The sequence below is a fragment of the Pongo abelii genome, chromosome 10, assembly GCF_028885655.2.
Source record: "Pongo abelii isolate AG06213 chromosome 10, NHGRI_mPonAbe1-v2.0_pri, whole genome shotgun sequence".
NCBI classification, from domain to species: Eukaryota; Metazoa; Chordata; class Mammalia; order Primates; family Hominidae; genus Pongo; species Pongo abelii.
Window position 1 is genome coordinate 1383736 of NC_071995.2, and position 17130 is coordinate 1400865.

Genomic DNA, 17130 nt, shown 5'->3' on the forward strand with positions numbered 1-17130 from the left:
CTTATCTTTCTCATAGAAGGCTGAATTTTTATATTATAATAGCTAGAATGATATTAGAATTTATCTTCTTAATTCAGAAAACATCACATTGAGATCTGTAAGTAAACCGCCCCCCCCGCCCCCCCCCCCCCGCCAAATAATTTCTTGTCCTCCTTGACCTTCAGTCTGAGCTCTTAATGCAGTTTTCTCTGGTACACTTGCCCATGCACATGGTGGTCGCAGACATTTGAGAGAAAGAAAATCTGTTTAATGAGAGATTGTTATTGGAGACTGTAGCACTTGTTTTTACTTTATTCTTTCTATTGCTTTTTCTCTTTTTGTTTCTTTCAAAGTACATACAAATACATATTCATTATATCCTATGTAAGGGAATGTGTATTTACTCTAGAATAGGACTACTTTAAGTTTAAATGCCTTTTTTATTTTAAAAATATAGATGAGTGTGATTTAAGCATGTATATTCAGTCAGATCTTTTAACTCTCACCTTGATAAAATTATTGGGCATGAAAAGCAATCAAGTCTTCTTTTCTTTTCTTTTCTTTTTTTTTTTTTTTTTCTGAGATGGAGTCTCTCTCTGTCACCCAGGCTGGAGTGCGGTGGCGCTATCTCGGCTCACTGCAAGCTCCGCCTCCCGGGTTCACGCCATTCTCCTGCCTCAGCCTCCCAAGTAGCTGGGAGTACAGGCACCTGCCAACACACCCGGCTAATTTTTTGTATTTTTAGTAGAGACGGGGTTTCACTGTGTTAGCCAGGATGGTCTCGATCTGACCTCATGATCCGCCTGCCTCGGCCTCCCAAAGTGCTGGGATTACAGGCGTGAGCCGCCGCGCCCGGCCTACAAATAATTATTTAACGCTAAAGAGACAGGAGAACATTATTCAAATATTTTAAGGACAGTTATTTGAAAGAGTGATTGAATTTTTGAATTTCTTTTATGGAGCTTAAAGGAATAGAACTAAGGTCACAAAGAGACAGCTCTTTCAGTCTTAATAATTATGCAAGATAATAAAAAATATAAATAAAACTTAAAAACAAAGAGCTTTTGGGATCAGTTCTATAAGTAATTTCCTAAGAGGTTGTCAAAGCTGGTATAGGCGCCAGCTCATTCAATGTGTTTAAACATGGGCTGGAGAGCAGCTCATTCAGTGTGTTTAAACATAGGCTGGAGAGCAGCTCATTCAATGTGTTTAAACATGGGCTGGAGAGCAGCTCATTCAATGTGTTTAAACATAGGCTGGAGAGCAGCTCATTCAATGTGTTTAAACATAGGCTGGAGAGCCACTTGGCAGCCATGCGGTGTGGAACAAAAGCCATGATTTTCATGAGTGGATCTGATCTGTAAGGTCTCTTGTTAAGTGAAGAGTTTGTGATTCTGGTTTTGTTTTGTGTGATCTTGAAAGACTGATTTATGATCTCTTTCCACCTCTTCACTGCTGTTTACTGCTCAGCCCATTGCAATACAGCTTCTGCCTCCAGCCCTGAAACTACTCTCCAAAGTAGTAACTTTCGAAAATCTAAATCCAGTGGAAATTTTGTATTCTTTATCTTGACCTGCCTGTGAATCTTTAACATGTTTAATCTCTTCTTATTTCTGGAAACTTTCTTTATCTTTGGCTTCCAAGGGACCACCTTCTTTTGGTTTTCTTTTTCCTCTAAGACCATTCCCCCTCAGTTCTTCATAGACTTCTTCCACCAGTGCTGTGTGCCCCGCCTCTTATCTTGGTGGTCTCGTGTCTTGTCTTGGTGGTCTTGTGTACTCCTGTGATTTCAATTACTTTCAGTGCTGATTATTCCCACGTAATCTTTAATCAGGTCCTGAATGCAGGACTGTCAGTACAACTGCCTACCAGGTATCTCCCCAAATTCATAAGGTTGATGTAAAGATTAAATTACTTAGTTAAGGCCAGGTATGGTGGCTCACGCCTGCAATCCCAGCACTTTGGGAGGCCGAGGTGGGCCAATCACTTGAGGTCAGGACTTCGAGATCAGCCTGGCCGACATGGTGAAACCCGTGTCTACTAAAATTAGAAAAACTAGCTGTGCATGGTGGCAGGCACCTGTAACCCCAGCTACTCAGGAGGCCAAGGCAGGAGAATCATTTGAACCTGGGAGGCAGGGGTTTCAGTGAGCTGAGATTGCGCCATTGCATTCCAGTCTGGGCGACGAGTGAAACTCCATCTTAAAAAAAAAAAAAAAAAAAAAAAAACTTAGTTGAAGATGCCTAGTAGAATATCTGGCTCTATAGTAATCATGCTGGCAATGCTAATTATAGTGAGTGTTACCCAGTTCATTCATATTCTTGAAGAATCATTTATGTATCCTTTTCTTGGGTCAGGGCGCAACGGAGCCTTGCTCTGTCATCCAGGCTGGAGTGCCGAAGCGCAGTATCGGCTCACTGCAGCCTCCGTGTTCTAGGTTCAGTTGATTTTCCTGCCTCAGCCTCCCGAGTAACTGAGACTACAGGAGTGCACCCAGCTAGTTTTTGTGTTTTTGTAGAGACGGGGTGTCACCAAGTTGGCCATGCTGGTCTGGAACTACTGACCTCAGATGATCTGCCCACCTCAGCCTCCCAAAATCCTGGGATTACAGCAGTCCGCCCACTGATTTATCTTTAAATCACCACTTCTCAAACTGTTTTCTCGTGTACTAGTATCCCTCAAGGTGTTAAGTGATGTTTCACCCAGAAAAAAGAGAAGGTGGGGTTCATGATCAATTAAGTTTGGAAAATACTTTATAGGTAGGGTTGGAACTTTTTCAGGGGCCAGATTGTAAACTTACTGGGTTTTGTGGGCCATTTGGTCTCTGTCACACTACTCAAATCTCTTGTAGCACCAAAGCAGCCATAGAAAATATGTAAGCAAATGAGCAAGGTTTTGTTCCACTAAAATTTTATTTGTGGACACTAAACTTTGAATTTCATATAATTTTCACAAAATGTAATTATTATATGTTATGTGTTATATTATTATTTTCTTTTTTTCAACCATTTAAAAATGGAAAAGCCATTCTTTGCTCACGGGTCATGGGCTGACTGACCATGAGTGGCAGTAGCTTGCTGGTTCCTGCTTTAAAATATAGGCTCCTATTAAAGATATGCAACCTACACCATAAAAAGCTTTTCTAAGTTCTGCAGCAGTGCTGTTATGACCAGTGTTCCTCAAACATCCTTGACCATGGAAATCTTTTGTCATGCTTATTTGTTACTCTAACTTGCTGTACTTCTGTGGAATGTGCTTTTGAGAAATACTGACCTAGAGAATAGCTATGTATGCCAGAGGTAAAGTTTGGCCTGTGGAGCTGACTGTAAATAACAAGAGAAAGCGTCTTGTCTTTATTCCTCTTGCTCTGATCATCAGCTCCAACTGGTCACAGACAGAAGGGTATTTTGGGAAATTGAATTCACTCTATGAGGTGGGCACCAGTGAACCACTAAAGCTGAGTCAAAGATTGGCTGAATTGAGGGTGGACATGATGAAGTTAATTCCATCAACCAGCTTCAGAAATGGGAAAAATAGCTTTAATGTAAGGTAAAATAGAAGTGTTGTAAGTGAGATAAAATATTTGGTCCTGGCTGGGTGCGGTGGCTTACGCCTGTAATCCTAGCACTTTGGGAGGCTGACGTGGGTGGATTGCTTGAGCTCAGAAATTCAGGACCAGCCTGGGCAACATGATGAAACCCTGTCTCTACAAAATATACAAAAAAAATTAGCCAGGCCTGGTGGCACATGCCTGTGGTCCCAGCTACTTGCAGGGCTGAGGTGGGAGGATCGCTTGAGCCCAGGAGGTCAAGGCTGCAGTGAGCTGAGATCACACCACTGCACTCCTGCCTGGGTGACAAAGTGAGACTCTGTCTAAAAAAAAAGAGTGTGTGTGTGTGTGTGTGTGTGTGTGTGTGTGTGTGTATTTATATATTTATATTCCATTGAGAGGAAGAAGAGATCCAGAGGTCATATGCAAAATATACACAGTAATAGGTATCCATTTCTATAGTTTTGAAATCTTTACTGCTATTGTTTTAAAATATGCAAAAGTTTAAAGCTTAAAAAATTGAGTTCATAGATAATAGAATTCTAAAACTTGCTTTGAAATAATATTTTCAGTTGCTGGTTTTTTTTTTGTATCTTTGAGAAGTAGGTTGTGTGACTCAGTAGGCAGTAAAGGTTATTGCTTTACTATTTTGAGCATATTTTTCCCTAATAAAAATAATGCCATAGCTAAGGAGAGAACCTTCAAATTAAAAACAAAAACACTTTCATTTTAAAAGTCTGCACTTTCCATCTTTTTATGCCTACTTTAACCATATGCCCCTTATTAAAAGGAAAAATTGGTGTAGTAAGCATTGTTTTTAAATTTTGTCTGGCATTTGGCAAGCAGCTAGAACCTATAGGAGGATGCAGAAAAGATGGGACCGTTCCAGCTGATGATAACTTATCTGCCTGATGCATAGTCATTTGCCCGTTCCCACAGAATTTACATACCAGGTGTCTCGTTCCAAACCTGTGTAGGAGAAAAGGGACTCTTATAGTTTTTGCCAACAAATTGATAGCTGATGAATAATAAAATTGTTGAATCATTAATGCAAGAAGGTAATAAATTACCGGGTTTGTTTTCATCCATTTGGCCAACAAATGTTTTTGGTGACCTCCAAGATCTCAGTAGCCCCAATGTCTTCGGTTCTCTCTCAGCATCCCAGCATGCACTCATGTATATCCCTGACAGCTTTCATAAGCTTCCTATACAGCTATAGGAGTATATCTCGGATACTTACTCACTGGAGCAGTTCCTACTTTTTATTTAAGTGTACCACAAATCCCAAAATTAGATGTTCTGTGTAATGTTGGCCATTTTATGAGATCAAGACACAATTGGATCTTGATTTTGCTGGAGGTGGAGACCTGAGTGCCCTGACACTGCTGGCATTCTTCTAGCAGATGTCATGGCAAACAGACGTGGAATGCAGCACAGGCTAAAGAAAGGCAAGCCAGCCCCCTCGGTAGCACAGTGTGGACAGCTGGTACGGACATGTTATCCATCTAAAACTGGGAAAGGTTAAATAAACAGTGGGACAGTGACAAAGTGCAGAGATTAATTGCTGAAAGCATTCAATAATTCTTAAAACAGACATCTAAATAAGGAGAAGCATTCTGGAGTTTGAGTTCTGAGAGACAATGTAAGAAGGCTTTATTTTCTTTTGGAGACAGAGACTTCCTAAGGAAAGAAGACAAGATAAATGGTGTAGTCCAAAAGTAGACATATATAACAACAGGTGTACCTTAGTTTGAAGGGACTACGTCTTCATAATGGAAAGATTGTATTCTGAAATTTTCTGTTCATGTTATATACACTATCAAACATGAAGAGTAAAGGACATACTATTGTAAAATAATAAAGACAAAATGAGAGAAAAGGCCAAAGTAAATCTCTTTATCAGACCATCTCCAGATGTTACTGTGAACCTACTACTTAGCTTCATCTCTTGAGGCTCAAGCTCAGCTTCCCCTCCTCCAACTTCATCCCCAGATCTCCAGCGCAGATCAGTGGGTTTAAGACATAATTCAGTAGAGATTTTGATAGGATTTGAGTAAATCCCTAACAGAAACTCCCTTGGCTTGCCAGCTATTTTTAAAGGCAGATATGTAGAAAGCAGAAGATCCTAAATTCACCTATCTGTCTTGTGATAGCCCCTGCCAGGAAAATAGGAGGAGATTTGCCCAAGAATGTGTTATAGGATGTTCTTGTGGTACATGCCTGTAGTCCCGACTTCTTGGGAGGATGGCTTGAGCCCAGCAGTTTGAGGCTACAGTGAGCTGCGATCATGCCTGTGAAAAAACATTGCACCCCAACCCGGACAACGTAGCAAGGCCTTGTCTGTTCAAAAAAAAAAAAAACACTAAACTTTTTTTTTTTTTTTCAAATAATACGTTAGATAGAACCAACCCATAAAAGTCATCGCTGCATAATATTTCTAAGTCCAATAATGATCAACATTATGAGTGCCTGCAATATCATCAGAATTTAAGAGTCGAAAGTTACTTTGATCATTTTCACTATGGAATTGAAAGATTCTTTTTATAAACTTACTGAATTAGGAAAGTACATACAAATGCTAAAAATCCAGTCTTGGCAAGGATATAGGGAATCAGAGGTATGTAATACCTTAATGTTGGTCTTTTTAATCAGCTCATCTTCGTCTAAAACAGTGGATCTCAAGTATAGATGTCCATTCCGGAAACTCAGTAGGTCTAGAGTAGAGCACAGATTTCCATTTTGAATAATTTCTTTCATGTTTGAGAACCACCATTATAAAGCAAATCTGATACCGTGTAATAAGCTATACAACTCTCCACAGCCGTTGACCTATTTGTGAGCTCTTGGGTTCTGCAGGGGAAAGCTGCTTCCCGCTCATAGACTGAATTATGTCTTGAATCCACTGATCTGTGCTGGAGATCTGGGGATGAAGTTGGAGGAGGGGAAGCTGAGCTTGAGCCTCAAGAGATGAAGCTAAGTAGTAGGTTCGCACTCTGGATTGATTTTCATATGCTAAATCATTTAGAATTTCCATATCCATTTTCACTTTAACCATTATAGTTTGGCATGAGAATTATGTTTGCTTCAAGATAGAGTTTGCTTCGTTTTCTTGTTCTGGTGTTTGGGAGTAATTTTCTGGAGGAAAATGTCACTGATAGGTCTTTGCTCTGCTGCCTTGAAGTCAGGAATCCATAATTGTCATTAGTACTATATTGGAGCCCTCAAAACTTTGACCAAGGTAGGGAAATAGAAAGCATAACAGCTTTAGGGAAAAGTAGGCTCAGTCGAGGCTTTCTCCCTGAGGATCAGTAATTGTAGCATGGTGAGGAGTTGAATAATCAATCATTTTAGGTCAAATTAAACATATTTTCTTTACGAGTTCTGTCAAAATAGGTAGACATTAGGTAGAATCCAGGAATCACTTCTACACTCAACAGAAATAGAGGCAACTCACTAGAACTATGACTGTAAGCAACAGTCTAAGATGGTCTTAGTTCATTTTATTTCTGCAATAATAGAGTACCACAGACTGAGTAATTTATAGTGAACAGAAATTTTGGCTTATGGTTCTGGAAGCTGGAAAGTCCAAAAGCAAGGAACCAACACCTGGCAAGGGTCTTTTTGCTGTGTCATCCCATGGTGGAAGGGCAAAGAGAGGGTAAGAGAAAGGCGGAAGGCAGCTAAAAGGAGGTAAAACTCCTCCTTTTACAGAGACTCCGCTTCCTCATTAACAGACCTACCCTTACAATAATGGCTGTAATCCATTCATGAAGACACAGCGGTCGTGGCCTGTAACACACCCTAAGGGTTCTACCTATTAATACTGTTACAAAGGGCAGTTAAATTTCAACATGAGTTTGGGAGGGAATAGTCAAACCTTGGCCCAGTCACTGAATTGATGTTGTTTTCCTTCCTATTATAATGTTTCACCATAAATTGTAGTTCCCTACGTATTATATTGAAAGGACTTTTGGTCTCTATATATTTGTGTATCACAAAAGAGTTACATCATCTTTAGAGTCTTCTAACATGGAGAATATATAGATACATTTTATATACAATTTGATAGTTGACTAATTCTATAGATTAGGCTTTTTTTTAAAGAAAGATACTATGTGCCATTATTTTGCAAATTAATGTAAATCTTAAAAATTTTTAGTGGATCTTATTCTAAACAGTAAATAACAAGTGAGCAGGCATTGTCGTAACTAGGTACTCCCTTCTCCTCTGGCATCTTCTTTTTTTGTCTGTTTAAGAAGGCATTCTGAGGCTTATTGTAATTTCTTAATTTCTCTTCTGATTTTTTAATTTCAGTTATATTGTCTATTTTACTATTGACAGACATTATTAAGTATAAGTCAAAAGTAAAGAAGCTTAGAATATAAACAAGGATGTCATATTCAACAGAAGGGACTCTCTAGTCATGAAGAAAATGAAGCTTAGCTATGAAGTAGAAGAATCTTTCTATCAAAAAATAAGAACGTTGGAACTTAAGATCCAATAGAGTCTCACATTAGTCATATAGGTGATTTTACACTTACTTCATTGGGGCTGTCATGGCTCAAATATATTTGTGATCCTTTTCTTGGAAATTGCTTTCAGAGCCAGTTTGCAGGATGCCCCTAAAAATAAATATGTACTTACACTTCACTGTAATCCAAAACATATCACTCTGATTCATTGTGCACAAGACTTGGTGTCTAAATTAAAATTCAGTTAATAAAAAGGGTATTTGTCATAATTCCAATATTTAAATAATGCAATAAAACTGTGAAGCTTAAAGAGAAAATTGGCGGCATCACTAGAATAAATTTTTGTGTAACTTCCCAAAATTAACTCCCTGAAGAACATATCTTTCATTTCAAATATAAGTACAAGTATATTTTATAAAGGAAGCAGCTAGATAACTTTTGCTAAAGTAACATTTAAGGAAATACAGGGCTGGGTACAGTGGCTTACACCTGTAATTCCAGCACTTTGGGAGGCCAAAGTGAGAGGATCACTTGAGCCCAGGAGAGCAGCCTGGGCCACATGGTGAAACCCCCTCTCTAATAAAAATAAATAAATAGAATAGAATAAGCTGGGTATGGGGATGCCAGCTACTTGGTATGTAGTCCAAGCTACTTAGGATGCTGATGTGGGAGAATCACCAGAGTCTGGGAAATCTAGGCTGCAGCTGGCTGTGATGTCACCACTGCACTCCAGCCTGGGTGATGGGAGTGAGACTCTGTCTCAAAAAAAAACAAAGGTGGGCATAGAAGATGAATGGAAGATACTCAAAGATGGACCCACGAAACTGAGGATATGCTATTTCAGTCTCTGGCCTAAAAAAAAATTGCCTGTTTTCATGGACACAGGAAGGGGAATATCACACACCAGGGACTGTTGTGGGGTGGGGGGAGGGGGGAGGGATAGCATTAGGAGATAGACCTAATGCTAAATGACGAGTTAATGGGTGCAGCACACCAACATGGCACATGTATACATATGTAACAAACATGCACGTTGTGCATGTGTACCCTAAAACTTAAAGTATAATAATAATTTTAAAAAGAAACAAAAAATAAAAATAAAAAATTGCCTGTTTTTATTAAACTAGTAAACAATTTGTAGAAATGCATGATTTGATTAAATGAGTTTTGGGTGCCTCCTTCATAAGGGAAGCTAGAACTGCTTAAATACCAGGAGCCCTGCTACCTTCTTAATCTTGAGCACTAAAACTGAGACCTATATCTAAAAACTTAGCCTAAATTCACATTCCACCGTCATGAATATGGAATGAAAATCTCTCATGAAGTTGGTTTTCATGAAAGTGCCTCCAGGAGAGCAAAACTCTGGAACATTGGGCCACAGAGTACCACATTTATAAGACCGTGATTATTCATTAAAAAACTGAGGATGTAATATTTGGAAGGCCTTTACTTACTATCAACTCATCAACAGTATGGGATGAAACTAGCAGCTTGACTTTCTGTATGAAGTGTGGGGGAAAGAGTGGAAAGAATGTCCGGAGTTCACTGGGACCTTCTTTAGAGCCATGGGGCTGAATTTTATTTAAAATATTCATTGGAAAAGCACCTGGATTCCAATGCTTCTTAAAGTCATTCTGTTTTTCCATGCAGTTCGTTATTTGCTTTTAGACCTTTTATCTCCAAGTTGTTTTATTTAGTTGCTAGTATTTCTTCAGATGTCATTATCTTACATCCCTCTAGAAGGTAAGATACACTATTGTGTGCCTGTGAATTTTAATCAAATATTAGAATTCCTATAAATATCTCGTTTCTTGAACAAATTTTCAGTATCACCATAAATGATATTTAACACTAAGTGGCCAAAAACAAGTGATTCACAGAGATTCTGCATCATATTCAGTCTGACAGCACTGAAGCTGTGGTTGTGTATTTTTAACTAGACTTAATGAAAAAGGACATCAGGACCCCAGCAAAGTTGCTAGCATTCACCAGGTCTTATGAGTTCTTCTGCCCTAGACCTTTTCTCCTCTGCTCTGTCCATCTGATCTTGGCACTTGCCAGCTCTGCCTTCTTAGTCCAGCAGTGGCTAGATAAGAACCGTTGATCTTCAGAGCTCTGTCTGTGTCTCTCTCTCTCTGTCTCTCTCTCTCCGTCTCTTTCTCTCTCTCAAAGAGTTGGAAAAGAAGACTCCAGGAAACAATTTTCATAGGGTAATTTGTATCTTCCACATTATTTAAATTTGGAAGCATAAAAATACATTGTGCTCGAATCATGCTAGGTGAAATAAGCCAGATACAAAAGGCCAAATGCTGTGTGATCCTACTTATGTGAGGTACCTGGAGTAGTCAGATTCAAACACACAGAAAGTAGAATGGTGGCTGCCAAGGGCTGGAAGGGGCAGAGGAGGGGTGTTAGCCTTTCATAGGTATAGAGTTTCTTTTCGGGAAAATGAAAAATCTTTGGATATGGATGGTGGTGACAGTTGCACAACAATATCAGTGTACTTAATGCCACAGAAATACACACTTTAAAATGGTCAATTTTATGTTATCTATATTTGACCATAGGTTTAAAAAAAAGTGCTTATACTTATCATGTTTGCTATATGAGAACATTCCTCATTCAGAAGATTTTATGGTTTTTAAAGTAACTTGATTGAGGAATAATATAAATACAATAAAGTGCAAACATTTTAGACGTACATTTTGGTGAGTTTATCAAGCTACAGTCATTTCCAGGAGCTTCTCTCTGCCCTTTCTAGTCACTCTCCATTTCCTACTGCAGTCCCTGGCAATAACTGATCTGCCTCCGATTCTTGTGGATTAGAATACAGTTCATTTTTATATTTTTTAAACAAATTTGGAATGTCTAAACTTTTGTTTTTTAACAAGCAGAGATACAGATGTCGAGTTTTTGCCCATCTGAGAAGCAGATAGAGGCTTTATAGCAGAAGTCTTAATAGCACAGTAAAACTAAGTCTTCTAAACTTGCCATAATCTTACGAACATGCTCATTTTTCAGAAAAGGTGAAGGAAAAAACTGAAGGCAAGTTTTCCACCCACAATTTTGTTGAATCAGTGTCATTTAGTGAGCTATAATCACCAGCAGTTTCTGCCTTTATAATGTTGATTTTGATCTTTTTCAAGAACTTGTGAAAAATGGAAGTCAGTCCATATTGGGATAACTTCTCTACCCATTCCCTTGTGAGTGTATTTCTTTCCTTTTTTTTTTTTTTTTTTTTTTTTTCTAGAGACAGGGTCTTGCTCTGCCACCTAGACTGGAATGCAGTGTGGTGCCATCATGGCTCACTGCAGCCTCGACCTCTTGGGCTCAAAGGATGCTCCCACCTCAGTCCCCCAGGTAGCTAGGACTATAGGCATGCACCACCAGGGCCAGCTAGTTTTTTTTATTTTTTGCAGAGATGAGGTTCCACCATGTTGTGCAGGCTGGGCTCAAACTCCTGGGCTCAAGTGATCCACCCACCTCAGCCTCCCAAATTGTTGCCATTACAGGTGTGAGCCACTGAGCCCAACCATGAGTGTATTTCTCACTGTAGGTCAGTTCCTTTCCCTTGTTTCAGGAGATAGAGAAACATGAGATGAGCAGCAAATGAGAAATCTTGGACATTGTGCTTTGCACAGGACTTGCCATTGTGCCGCAGGAAGGCTGTGCTAGGCAGGACCCCAGCGTGCACTGTTGGAACTATGCCCTGAAATAGTCTGTGTTTGGTGACCTTTGAAAGTTTCTTTGTAGCATTTAAGCATAAATGTGATAGTTATTTTGTGTTGCATATTCATTGACTAGCATAGCAGTCTTTCATTTAGAGTCCTACCTGCGATTCTTGAATCCAAGAGTCAGACAGCAGTGTTTTATTCTTCATTCTTTAGGAACTGTTTTTGTAATATCAGATTTTTACTTCTAACACATCTCTAGCAGTAGCATCCTGGCCTTTCCCCTTGCAGAATCTTCTAATCTCTCCTCATTACCTTCAACTCAGTCTTTCTAAGACCTTGCTTTACTTCTCTAAAACTTTTGGTATTTCTATATTACGTACAAAATCAAATCACTTCTCATTCAGCATTTTTGTGTACCCTCTGCCTGCCAGGTTCTGGTTAGAACCCTCAAGAATTTCACATTCTGTGTTTATTCCTTAGGCCACCATTCCAGACGATCTCTACTTTGATTTAGAGCTGCCTCTTCAGCTTCTCTGCCATTTCCTGTCCCTGTAGACACTCTCTAATCCAGTTCTACGATGTGTCCTCCCATGTGACTGGTGCTTTCACACTTGCCACTCTGTCTTTCTTATTTCTCTGTCAAAATAGGGCCCATCTCAGTTCCCACATCCTTAGCCTAAGGTGATTTCTCTCTGCTGTACTACGTCAGCATTTACTGCCCATACAGTATATTTGGCACTTATCATTTATTGTTTCATCTCATTAGTTATATTAAAATCTTAGAGTTGAAAAGGACAGTCTGACCACTGAAAACAAAATTACTTACACAGTATCTCTGATAATATCTTTAAACACCTAGTCATGGGAAGATCTATAATTTTTTAGCTTTCCAACTCTACTTACTAACAAATATTAATACACTAGATGTTCCTTTTATAAACCAAAATCTCTCTCTTTTGTGACTTCCCCTGCTTTGGTAACAATTGTGCCCTCTGGACAAACACAGATTCAATGTTCTGTTTTTGCAAAACCTACCTTAAAAATTTTGGTAGCAATGATTGTGCTATGTTAGTAAATCTTTTTAGATTAATATACCCTTATATAATCCCACTATGTCATCTTCCTTTGATACCTTCTGCTTGTGTACCCCCTCTTAAATTATGGCGTATAGAATTGAACCTAGTGAACTAGATGTCAGGTGTTCAGTTAGAGAAAAACACAACTCTTTCTTTAAATGAAACGTAAGTTGCCCAAAGCTCGTGGTTTCTTTCTAGTTGTGGTTTATGTTTATCTTCCTTACGTGCTCTGCTCACTTGCCTCGATGCTACTGGCCTGGAAAAAAAAATGCCTTAAAAGTGCAGTGAAATACAGCTTCAGAATAGGTGAGAACACTGAACAGCTGGGGAACCACCACAACAGATAGAAATGAAGTCAGAATCGGAGGTGCGGTTGGTTCAAGATACATTGATTATGAGCCTACTCTGTGCTGAGAACTATTCTTAGCATTTGGGATACATTACAGAATAAAACAGACAAAGACCATGTCTTTGTGGAGTTTGTATTCCAGCTATTCCTAGGTATAGGCTTTGGGCAAACATTGAAGACTAGCAAATAATATCAGAGTGTATTGAGTATAGAGTATATAGATTAACTGCAGCCCTAAATAAAATAAAACAAGAAAGCTTAAGCAGTTTAGGCTAATGCAATGCAGAACATTAACAATATTTGAAAGCTTTTAGTTTTCAAATTTATGAACCAAGACCCTAGAAGGAAGACATTTTTTAAAATGTAAAAATAGCAGCATAATACCTGAAAGATAGATACAACCCAAGTGTCCATGATGGATAAATGGATAAACAAAATGTGGTATGTGTGTGTGGTGGAATATTACTCAGCCTTGAAAAAGGAGATTCTGCCACATGCTACATAGATGAACCTTGAAAACGTAATGTTAAGTGAAATAAGCCAGTCACAAAAAGACAAATACTGTTCGATTTCACTTATGTGAGGTACCTACAGAAGTCAAATTCATAGAGATAGAAAGTAAATGATGACTGCCAGAGGCTGGGGGAGGGGAAAAGAGGAGTTACTGTTATTGGTATAGTTTCACCTTTGTAAGATGAAAAGAGTTCTGGAGGTTGGTCGCACAACGATCTAAATGTACTTTACTGAACTGTTTATTTATAAATGGTTATGGTAAATTTTATGTGTGTTTTACCACAACTAAAAAAAAACCTAAAAGATAAAAATTAATGAGCTAATAAATAGACCAGTAAACCAGAAACATTAATCAATTTTGAAGAGGTAAATCATAAACACTATAATCAGAGAAACAGACCCTACCCATGTAGAAGAATCAAAAAACATTTACAGAGCAAATGCCTGTTAATATCATCCAAACTGTGTAAGTGCTGAAAGGAGATGCTGAATGGAGAGAAATTAGCAGTTAAAGCCGGATTTTGAAGGAGAGAAAGCTACAGGCATTTCAGGCAGAGGACATAACATAAACCTAACTGAAAACACATAGCAGCTCTATGACAGAGAGTCCTTGGAAGACAATAAGGAAGAAATGGGTTAAAAAATTGTAGGTGATCCTGAATATTAGGCAAAAATATTTGCTATGGCAAGAGACCTAATGACGATGACCTTGGAAAAGTAGGATGGTATAGAATGATGGAGAAATCAGAGAGGAGGCTTTAAGAGTGGTGCAGGCCTAAGATAAAAGGGTGGGAGTGACGTGCACAGACAAAACAGTGGGTACGTTAAAAACTAAATGTCAGCCTGTGGATCCAGGAATATGATGGCTCTATTAACATTAAAAGGGTAATTTGTTATGGTGGAAGGAAAAGTTAATTTAGTGTTGACATTTTACATTAAAGAGATATTTCTGGGTACCTAAATAAACATGACCTACAGAGGACATAAGATGTACAGGGAACAGAGTTTGCGAGGGCAGGTATTTCAGTGAGGTCCACCCACAGAGGCTGTCCCATGGACTAGGGTTTTCACAGTTTATTTAAGTAGTGTATCTACCATAGTCTCTGAAACCTCTGCAAGGGAAGTTGAAGAATCTAGTCATTAGAGGATTTCTTCAGGAAAAGAGATAGAAGAGTAGAAGAGATGTATTGGTAGTTTACTACTCACTCTGGATAGTTAATCGGTTAAATAACAAGGAAGGTAGCAGAATCAAAGGTTTATTTAATCCATCGGTAAGATAATCTAGATTTCAGATTTATCTTAAAATTAGAGTAAATTAAACTATTCCTACATGTCCATGACATTAAGATGTCCAAAGCTACTTATCTTGTTCTAGTTTTAATCTGGTATTTTTCCAGGTGTTTTCAGTATTATAGAATGTATAGAACATGATTACGCAATCATTCAATTTGACATACTCGGTTGGAGGAGGAGCGAATAATAAACCTTGGTAACATCCCTTCATTCATGCTCCTCTTTTTGTCTTGCATTTCTGTTAAACACACACACATACTTAGGACTCATTCAGATTTTTAACACCATATTCCAACGCTAATTATGGTCTCTCATTTACTAGCAATAGAAGGCTAATGTGGTGTTCTCAAGGATTCAGGAATGTTATTCAAAAGCATATTGAGCTCCATTTGCCTTTGATGTTTGCCTCCAGTTTCTGAAATGTGCCCAGATGGGGGAAGGGGATAGAGGGGGTGGTCTTACTATTTCCTGAAGCCCAGATGCTACAGCAGAGTCCTTTTAGAGACATCTTGATTCTATTAGAATTTGCAGGTCAAAGGGCAGGTTCAACTGGCCTGGTAGTTTAAAGCACCAGGGATAGAGTGAATAGACTACTGTAATGACTGAAAGTTGGATTTCTGCTGCTACCTACTCATTATGCTAGTAATGTGCATGTTGGTCGTGCGGGCAGGGGGTGGATTACTAATCACTTTGAAAGGTTTCGTGTCCACATTTTCCTTTTTTTTTTTTTTTTTTTTAACTGTGGAAAAGAAGGGAACAGAACAAGGAGAGTAATTTGACAGGAAAAGCATTGCAGTTCTTATTTTGCCCTGGGCTTGTGGCACACATATATCACCGTTCACATTTTATGTGCTTGTATTACTCCCTAGGGACTCGTGGGAATGAAGTCAGAACGTGCTACACTAGCAAGTCTCCCCTTTCTGCGGATGGTCTTTAGTTAGTAAAGCTCTTAAAGTCCATGATTAATTCCTCTGAGGTTCAATTTCTTTAAAATACTTATATCAGTATTAGAATAGGTGATCTCAAACCATTGACTCAGATTAAAAGAAGTTATAAAAAAGAATTATTTCTGGTGATTTTTATTTTCTTTATACTTTTCTGTATCTTTCGGTTTTTCTTCAAGGACTGTGTACTACTTTTATCAGAAAATACCTTTTTTCAAAGAAGCAATTATATTGAGTAGACAGCTATTAAAATAAAATTCTTTTTCAATTTGCTTTTTTTTTTCCACTGTGAATTCCATTCCCTCTGAAAAGCTGAGTATTTTTAACAACATTTTTGAGTTTAGACACTCTCAAGTGTGCCATGTAAAACTTAATCAGGTAAGTTCAACTATACCATATGGTCCTTTCTAAGAGATGTATTAGAGGAACAACAATTTTTGTATTCCCTAAAAGTCTTTGCTGTTACTGTTTACTAGCTTTCACATTCTTCGCTATCCTCCAAATTTTTTTCAAGAGGTTGTTCTCTCTCATACTATTCACTTCAAATTTACCAGAATTGTAACCAAGAGAACAATACTATCTTTGTCCCTTTTGGAAAATAAAAGAAAAACCTAAAAGCTAGTATACCTATCAAAGATAGACATTACTCAGAATTCATATGATTATAGGTACAATATATAATCAAAGCATTTTATTCTCTTTGACTATGAATTGCCCTTCTTAGGCACCTCTACCTGTAGAAATCAATATCAGGAGTATACGTTTTAAATGGAAAGGAGAAAGGCATGATAATCTGTCAGGGAGTTTTTAGAGGGTGACAGCCACGGTCATAGGAGAGAAGTTCGATTCTGTATAGCCCATAGCATATTATCATTGCTTAGCAAAAAAAATAGCATCAATGAAATAAAATCTCTATTCGAATTGCATAAAAAATACTTCAAATTATATATCTTATTAAAAAGACACTATTCCAATGGCTCAGACTCCACTGCCACATTCCTCAAAATTTTGAAATTAGAAATCTAAATTGTCATCTGTTATTTCATATTGTGATTTGCAAATTTGATATTTTACCCCAGAGATTAACTTTACCACACTAGCTGTCCAAGCATACCATTTATGAAAGAGTTTGGAATTCAGTCAAGAAGCTTCAACAATATGGAATCATTTTTACTATGTCATATTACAATATTTTCCTTAAGCATAAAATAGGCCTCAAGTCCGATCACCTTTGTATTTTGCATTCAGCAAAGGTGCCGGTATTTCAATCTAATTAGATA

The 17130-nt window shown here is 38.2% G+C and overlaps 1 protein-coding gene and 1 long non-coding RNA gene across 41 annotated transcripts in view; one reads left to right on the plus strand and one right to left on the minus strand.

Moving 5' to 3' along the window:
- The window catches only part of ERC1 (ELKS/RAB6-interacting/CAST family member 1), a 511501-nt gene that overhangs the window by 362644 nt on the left and 131727 nt on the right, over positions 1–17130 (plus strand). The gene's annotated exons all lie outside the window — the stretch shown is intronic.
- The window catches only part of LOC129049301 (uncharacterized), a 117940-nt gene that overhangs the window by 87026 nt on the left and 13784 nt on the right, over positions 1–17130 (minus strand). For 11 of the 14 annotated variants that reach the window (XR_008512287.1, XR_008512271.1, XR_008512270.1 and 8 more), the window contains exons 1-3: positions 9608–9746; positions 8071–8151; positions 6158–6243 (exon numbers count right to left, since the gene is read on the minus strand). This is a non-coding gene — a long non-coding RNA (uncharacterized LOC129049301). The other 3 variants (XR_010135629.1, XR_010135630.1, XR_010135631.1) reach the window with 2 other exon arrangements.